General features: G+C 50.0%; 2 long non-coding RNA genes across 2 annotated transcripts; both read right to left on the bottom strand.

Annotated features, from left to right (window-relative positions):
- Nucleotides 1-1,086: 1,086 nt before the first annotated feature.
- On the bottom strand, nucleotides 1,087-4,053 carry LOC127307868 (uncharacterized). The gene is made up of 4 exons (XR_007855940.2): nucleotides 3,657-4,053; nucleotides 3,300-3,567; nucleotides 2,564-2,628; nucleotides 1,087-1,325 (listed from the first exon to the last, which is right to left on the bottom strand). It is a non-coding gene; the product is annotated as an uncharacterized lncRNA (long non-coding RNA).
- A 1,157-nt stretch (nucleotides 4,054-5,210) lies between these two features.
- On the bottom strand, nucleotides 5,211-8,110 carry LOC139832239 (uncharacterized). The gene is made up of 4 exons (XR_011747022.1): nucleotides 7,735-8,110; nucleotides 7,379-7,645; nucleotides 6,643-6,707; nucleotides 5,211-5,404 (listed from the first exon to the last, which is right to left on the bottom strand). It is a non-coding gene; the product is annotated as an uncharacterized lncRNA (long non-coding RNA).
- Nucleotides 8,111-8,507: the final 397 nt, after the last annotated feature.

Raw genomic sequence — 8,507 nt, 5'->3', positions numbered from 1 at the left:
GCCGTCTGTGGGAACCCTGTCGGCACAAGGCAGGGCATCGGCGATACCAGTCACATCTGCAGCGTTCGTGCTCGAGTCACCAACACCTCCAGATCCAAAGGACCCGATTCGCTGCGGATCCTTCGAGTTCGTACCACACCTCAAGCCGCCACACCCGATTCCTGCAGAATCGTGTGACGACATGACCGCCACTTTTGGAGGCGTTCACTTCATCATCGACTCCGGAGGCTTTCTTCACCTCCCTAGGACAAATACATCTGGATTGGGGCCCCTAGTTTCGGCAGATGACACCCCGGCAGCAACTTTGGAAATCCCGCCCAGAAACGCGCAAAGAGGCAGCCGAGGAAGTTTCGATCTCACAACGGGGCGAAACAAAAGGCGAAGGGACTTGCACCATGGAGAAGAAGAACGTACAGCGCCTCACCCTCGCCAGTCCGAATGGGGGCAGGAGGGCGTGCAGCCGATCCATGGCCGCGCTCGTTCACCGTACTTATCGGCCACGGAGCAACTCGATGCGCCATGCTACCTCCACTCCAACATCGACCCGAAGGACGGTCGAGAGAAATCCAGTCACCTATTGAGGAACTGCCGACATTTCCTGGAGATTCGACAGTTCTGTGATGATCTCAGGAGTGAAGCTATATCAAGAGTTTACATAATGGAGAAGAGGGCAAGATCTTACAGCTATCAACCAGAACCGTATGTGCCAGAGCCGTACGAACCAATGGAGAAGGACGAGTATGTACCAGCCGAGATATTCCCAGAACCGCGCGGGCAGGTCAACATGATCCATAAAACCAGCTTTTCAAAAAGGGAAATCAAGAAATTTTCGCGAGAAGTGAAGTACGCGGAAGTCGCTATGGTTGACACACCCGAATTCATCGACTGGTCGGAACAAAGTATCTCCTTCGACAGGACAGACCACCCGAAAGCCGTCCCTAGACCAGGTCATTGTGACGCCCCGGAACCGGTACCATGAGGATTCCAGCGATGCCGCCGAAATCCGCGTGATATCGATCCAGAGACGCCCTCCGACACGACGTGCGCGACAATTCACACACGTGATGCTAGAGGAATTACCACGAGTAGTAACATTACAACAGGTTTACAATAGAGCCCACAAGATACATATAATACAACAACGACTCCAACGAGTCAAGATACAAATATACAATACAAAGATCCAAATCATACAAAAGATCGAATACGTCCGAGTATGGACAAGATACAAATTGGACTAAGAGTCCTGAAGATAACCAGCGGCGTCCATAACCCTGCCCAGGCCAAGCCGGAAGGGTAACCTTGCTAACGTCGTCATCTCGTACCTGTCAAAGTCGGGCCATCGGTTGCCGACAAAAGGGGGAGGAGACAAAAATAAAGGAAGGCGAGGGTAAGTACCATTGGCACGTACTTGCGAGACAAGACCAGCTATGCTCGCTGGTGGGCGGTATAAACTTCACCCGGCTATATGTGGAGTTTAGCGGCAGCAAAGCTACTATCCAATAGAGACACGCTACAACATCCGTCTACTCAGAGAAGATAAGAGAGCGCACAAGGTAACAGTTCTATACTCTGCAAACATAACACAGCCGATGCGATCCCCCTTCGCAAAGAGGTACTGGCAAAGGCGCACACACACTTTTTGAAAAAGTTTTATTAGCAAATTATTAGCAACAGGAAATAAGGTGTAAGTTGTTCTATGATCAAGCTATACAATTCCAAGTCGTCCATAACCGCGGACACGGCTTATCGATAAGATGTACACCCTGCAGGGGTTGCCCAAATGTAACCATACGCATGCTCGACCCACTTACGACAGGTGGATGTCTCACAACAAGACCGTTCCCAGTTCAACAAGAAAGTCTAGGGGGGCCACCCGACTAAGCTACCCGTGACGAAGTCCGGCCGTACTCCGAGACGGACTCAGGGTTTGCGTCGGCGGCTAGGCGTGCGAACCACACGCTTTCGCTAAACGTCCCGCGGGGTACGATCTGAGAATATAAACACCCGAAGGCAACTGGAAGTAAACACCCGAAGGCAACAGTAAGTAAAGCATGGCATACATGGCATAGGCAAATAAAACCAAGGTTGTGGCCCCCTTTTCAACTGACTTGAGAAAAGGTAAAGGGTGAGGGGGGTCCCGATAATCGTCCCCACGCATGGGTAGAGCGCTCAATCTCGGAACAGATAACAAGAACTCGGGTCCTAGGGGACATTAGCGAGTCAAAGTTCCGATGCTTTCGCAAAGGGGCTCACAGATGCCTCTGCTTACAATTTTAGTTGTTAACAATAAAGTAAAGCATGTGTATCTCCAATAACTGATGTAGCATGTGATAACCTCCCAACAAGATATCCCGAACATTTCGAGATATCAACAAAACCCTAGACTCGCCTACGACTCGCAAAGCTGGCAAACAACAAACAATAGGTAGGGCGAGGAGGTGTATCTCGGACATATGGGTAACATGTGGATAGGACACGTGACACAATAGAATCGCAACATAAGGATAGCAATATATCAAAAGAGCATGTAAAAGTAAAATAGGTGAAGGGGTGGGCTCGCCTGTGAAAAGCTGCAGAAGAACTTGTCCAAGAACTCGTCGTGTCTCACATCAACACTTCGTGATCCTATCCGGGAAGAAGCAGATGTTGGAACACACACAACGTATGCAATCTTACTACTACGGATAAAGAACCAGCATGCTCAAGATGATATGCATGACATGGCAAGGATGATGCGGCGGTGCAACTTATCCATATTAATCGGAGTCGGAACCCCGGACAAGCAAATTAGGTTGGAGTTGCATTTCTACCGGCAAATTTAAGTGTTGGTTAGCATGGCATAACATGACAGGGGTGCGCTACTACAATATTAAACGGAGCAGGGAAAACCATAGTTGGAAATCCAAAATACTCCGCATATATGTGAGGTGAACATGCCTAACTATCATCGGACGACATGATGCGAGATGCAAACAGATGTATGGATGGCAAATTCATGTTCCTCATGTTTTTCTGATCAATTTTCATATAGAACACGTTTTATTTCGAGTTATAGATTAAAAGTTATTAACAGAATAGTTTTAGTTATTTAGAAATAGATAAACATGTTTTATTAAATTAGAAAAGGACCCAGAAAACATTTTCGAAAAGGGGAAGGACCCCGGGTTACTTTGCAAAACTTCCAGGGGGTTATCGTGTAAGTCAACAAAGCCACGGACGCCGGGTTGATGATGAAGAAGAGACAGGGGGCTTTTTGCAAGGAAAACTGGATCTGGATCTGGCAAGGATTTTCTCACCGAGGGGGTTTTACCCCGTGAGGCTGTCGCGTGGGACCGGCGGGTCGACGTGGACGGCGCGTGGCGGACGACGTGGCGGCGACGTGGAGACCATGTGCAGCAGACGGTGAGCGGCGGTGACCACCGCGGGACGACGGGGGCGAGCGCGGGCGTTGTAGAGCGCCCCAGGAAGCGCGACCGATCGCGTCGGGTGCGCCTCGTCGACGCGGACCAGGAAGTGGCGGCGCCAGGCACAGGGAGTGGCCGGAGAGCCACCGGCGGCGAGCATCTGCGGGCGGGGAAGACGGTCACCATGGAGGATTCGAAAAACGGAAGCAAAGAAGGGAGAAATCGTGTCCAGGAGATGCACAAGCTTACTCTGAAGCTCGACGTGCAGACGGGGAGGCCGGAGACGCATCACAGCCACCGGAATCGGAGGTGGACGACGACGTCCGGCGTGAGGAATCCGCGAAATAGCGGTCGGAATCGGGCGCCTCGGTTCGATTCCTTACGCCAGGTTGCAGAGGGGATCGAGGCGCGTCGATTGGTGGCGGCGGCGCAGCGAGGGGATGACGGAGATGGCCGGACGTCGACGAGGAACTCGCGGTGGTTTTCTCACAGAGAAGAAAAGGAGGAGGGTGATGGCGGCGCGAGGAGAGGGAGCAAGGCTAGGGTTTGCCTGCGCGTTGGAGACGGCTTTATGGAGAGAGAAAAGTGGAGGAGGGGGGAGGACCACGTGAGTGAGGGAGCAGGTGGCCGTGAACGGGGAGCTCACGCCGTTTGCCAGGAAGAAGAACAGGGCACATCCCCATCGACGGAAAAGAAAAGGGTGAAACGGTATGCGCCAGAGGTGGGCTGCTGCCGGGCTAGCTGGAGGGAAAGTGAAAAAGGCCACCGGGGGAGAAGGGAAAAGGCCAGAGGGGGGCTGCGGCCTGTTAGAGGGGTTAGGGTTTGATTTTGAAAATCCTTTTTCTTTTCTCTCTTATTTTCAAAACTGCTTTGGTATTTGATAACAAAGCCAAACTAAGCCAACCTATTTTTAAAACTGTGAAACATTTGAAATAGTTTTATTATTTAATATAGTTTTGATTGTTAGGGTTTTGTTAAAATAAATAGAGAGGGGAGGTTTATTATAAAACCATATGAGAGGGAAACACAAATAGTTTTTATTGGAGAAATAATTTTTATTTAATAAAATCTTGTGAATGATAGGATGCATGATGCATGATGATGCATAAAAGGAAGGCACAAACAAATCTAATATGGGGTACTACCCGGGGCCGTTACAATCGACACCACTAACAAGGGATCGCGTCCCGAGATCCCACGCCAAGGTACGGGGGAGAGAGGTGAACTATCGGGTCTTCAGGCGACGTGTCGATCTCCTCGACACCACTAACAAGAGTTCTTGCTCCACGTAGATTGGCGACACCACTAACAAGAAGTCATTCTTCCGCTGTTGATGATGCGCTTCTGTCGGATCCTCCGAAGATCAGACCTAATAGGATAAAGGCAAGGATCGTCCAACCCGCGTCGGAACCTAAGACTCAGAGAACTCAGATAAGAGACAAGACTCAAAACTCGCATAGGTAAGAGGAGAAAGAATATAGGTGAGGAGAAAAATAGAGCTAATCAGATCTATCCATCGATGTTTCAGAAAATAGGTTTTGACACTAGACACAACGTCCGTTGGCAAGGTTATCCTACAGGCTGGACTAGTGGGGTACCGTCAACCTGAGCTCTGACACCAACTTGTGACGCCCCGGAACCGGTACCATGAGGATTCCAGCGATGCCGCCGAAATCCGCGTGATATCGATCCAGAGATGCCCTCCGACACGACGTGCGCGACAATTCACACACGTGATGCCAGAGGAATTACCACGAGTAGTAACATTACAACAGGTTTACAATAGAGCCCACAAGATACATATAATACAACAACGACTCCAACGAGTTAAGATACAAATATACAATACAAAGATCCAAATCATACAAAAGATCGAATACGTCCGAGTACGGACAAGATACAAATTGGACTAAGAGTCCTGAAGATAACCAGCGGCGTCCATAACCCTGCCCAGGCCAAGCCGGAAGGGTAACCTTGCTAACGTCGTCATCTCGTACCTGTCAAAGTCGGGCCATCGGTTGCCGACAAAAGGGGGAGGAGACAAAAATAAAGGAAGGCGAGGGTAAGTACCATTGGCACGTACTTGCGAGACAAGACCAGCTATGCTCGCTGGTGGGCGGTATAAACTTCACCCGGCTATATGTGGAGTTTAGCGGCAGCAAAGCTACTATCCAATAGAGACACGCTACAACATCCGTCTACTCAGAGAAGATAAGAGAGCGCACAAGGTAACAGTTCTATACTCTGCAAACATAACACAGCCGATGCGATCCCCCTTCGCAAAGAGGTACTGGCAAAGGCGCACACACACTTTTTGAAAAAGTTTTATTAGCAAATTATTAGCAACAGGAAATAAGGTGTAAGTTGTTCTATGATCAAGCTATACAATTCCAAGTCGTCCATAACCGCGGACACGGCTTATCGATAAGATGTACACCCTGCAGGGGTTGCCCAAATGTAACCATACGCATGCTCGACCCACTTACGACAGGTGGATGTCTCACAACAAGACCGTTCCCAGTTCAACAAGAAAGTCTAGGGGGGCCACCCGACTAAGCTACCCGTGACGAAGTCTGGCCGTACTCCGAGACGGACTCAGGGTTTGCGTCGGCGGCTAGGCGTGCGAACCACACGCTTTCGCTAAACGTCCCGCGGGGTACAGTACAGAATATAAACACCCGAAGGCAACAGGAAGTAAACACCCGAAGGCAACAGTAAGTAAAGCATGGCATACATGGCATAGGCAAATAAAACCAAGGTTGTGGCCCCCTTTTCAACTGACTTGAGAAAAGGTAAAGGGTGAGGGGGGGTCCCGATAATCGTCCCCACGCATGGGTAGAGCGCTCAATCTCGGAACAGATAACAAGAACTCGGGTCCTAGGGGACATTAGCGAGTCAAAGTTCCGATGCTTTCGCAAAGGGGCTCACAGATGCCTCTGCTTACAATTTTAGTTGTTAACAATAAAGTAAAGCATGTGTATCTCCAATAACTGATGTAGCATGTGATAACCTCCCAACAAGATATCCCGAACATTTCGAGATATCAACAAAACCCTAGACTCGCCTACGACTCGCAAAGCTGGCAAACAACAAACAATAGGTAGGGCGAGGAGGTGTATCTCGGACATATGGGTAACAGGTGGATAGGACACGTGACACAACAGAATCGCAACATAAGGATAGCAATAGATCAAAAGAGCATGTAAAAGTAAAATAGGTGAAGGGGTGGGCTCGCCTGTGAAAAGCTGCAGAAGAACTTGTCCAAGAACTCGTCGTGTCTCACATCAACACTTCGTGATCCTATCCGAGAAGAAGCAGATGCTGGAACACACACAACGTATGCAATCTTACTACTACGGATAAAGAACCAGCATGCTCAAGATGATATGCATGACATGGCAAGGATGATGCGGCGGTGCAACTTATCCATATTAATCGGAGTCGGAACCCCGGACAAGCAAATTAGGTTGGAGTTGCATTTCTACCGGCAAATTTAAGTGTTGGTTAGCATGGCATAACATGGCAGGGGTGCGCTACTACAATATTAAACGGAGCGGGGAAAACCATAGTTGGAAATCCAAAATACTCCGCATATATGTGAGGTGAACATGCCTAACTATCATCGGACGACATGATGCGAGATACAAACAGATGTATGGATAGCAAATTCATGTTCCTCATGTTTTTCTGATCAATTTTCATATAGAACACGTTTTATTTCGAGTTATAGATTAAAAGTTATTAACAGAATAGTTTTAGTTATTTAGAAATAGATAAACATGTTTTATTAAATTAGAAAAGGACCCAGAAAACATTTTCGAAAAGGGGAAGGACCCCGGGTTACTTTGCAAAACTTCCAGGGGGTTATCGTGTAAGTCAACAAAGCCAGGGACGCCGGGTTGATGATGAAGAAGAGACAGGGGGCTTTTTGCAAGGAAAACTGGATCTGGATCTGGCAAGGATTTTCTCACCGAGGGGGTTTTACCCCGTGAGGCTGTCGCGTGGGACCGGCGGGTCAACGTGGACGGCGCGTGGCGGACGACGTGGCGGCGACGTGGAGACATGTGCAGCAGACGGTGAGCGGCGGTGACCACCGCGGGACGGCGGGGGCGAGCGCGGGCGTTGTAGAGCGCCCCAGGAAGCGCGACCGGTCGCGTCGGGTGTGCCTCGTCGACGCGGACCAGGAAGTGGTGGCGCCAGGCACAGGGAGTGGCCGGAGAGCCACCGGCGGCGAGCATCTGCGGGCGGGGAAGACGGTCACCATGGAGGATTCGAAAAACGGAAGCAAAGCAGGGAGAAATCATGTCCAGGAGATGCACAAGCTTACTCTGAAGCTCGACGTGCAGACGGGGAGGCCAGAGACGCATCACAGCCACCGGAATCGGAGGTGGACGACGATGTCCGGCGCGAGGAATCCGCGAAATAGCGGTCGGAATAGGGCGCCTCGGTTCGATTCCTTACGCCAAGTTGCAGAGGGGATCGAGGCGCGTCGATTGGTGGCGGCGGCGCAGCGAGGGGATGACGGAGATGGCCGGCCGTCGACGAGGAACTCGCGGTGGTTTTCTCATAGAGAAGAAAAGGACGAGGGTGATGGCGGCGCGAGGAGAGGGAGCAAGGCTAGGGTTTGCCTGCGCGTTGGAGACGGCTTTATGGAGAGAGAAAAGTGGAGGAGGGGGGAGGACCACGTGAGTGAGGGAGCAGGTGGCCGTGAACGGGGAGCTCACGCTGTTTGCCAGGAAGAAGAACAGGGCACATCCCCATCGACGGAAAAGAAAAGGGTGAAACGGTATGCGCCAGAGGTGGGCTGCTGCCGGGCTAGCTGGAGGGAAAGTGAAAAAGGCCACCGGGGGAGAAGGGAAAAGGCCAGAGGGGGGGCTGCGGCCTGTTAGAGGGGTTAGGGTTTGATTTTGAAAATCCTTTTGCTTTTCTCTCTTATTTTCAAAACTGCTTTGGTATTTGATAACAAAGCCAAACAAAGCCAACCTATTTTTAAAACTGTGAAACATTTGAAATAGTTTTATTATTTAATATAGTTTTGATTGTTAGGGTTTTGTTAAAAGAAATAGAGAGGGGAGGTTTATTATAAAACCATATGAGAGG

Source organism: Lolium perenne, chromosome 6 (genome assembly GCF_019359855.2).
Source record: "Lolium perenne isolate Kyuss_39 chromosome 6, Kyuss_2.0, whole genome shotgun sequence".
NCBI lineage: Eukaryota > Viridiplantae > Streptophyta > Magnoliopsida > Poales > Poaceae > Lolium > Lolium perenne.
This window is presented reverse-complemented; position numbering and strand designations above follow the sequence as displayed.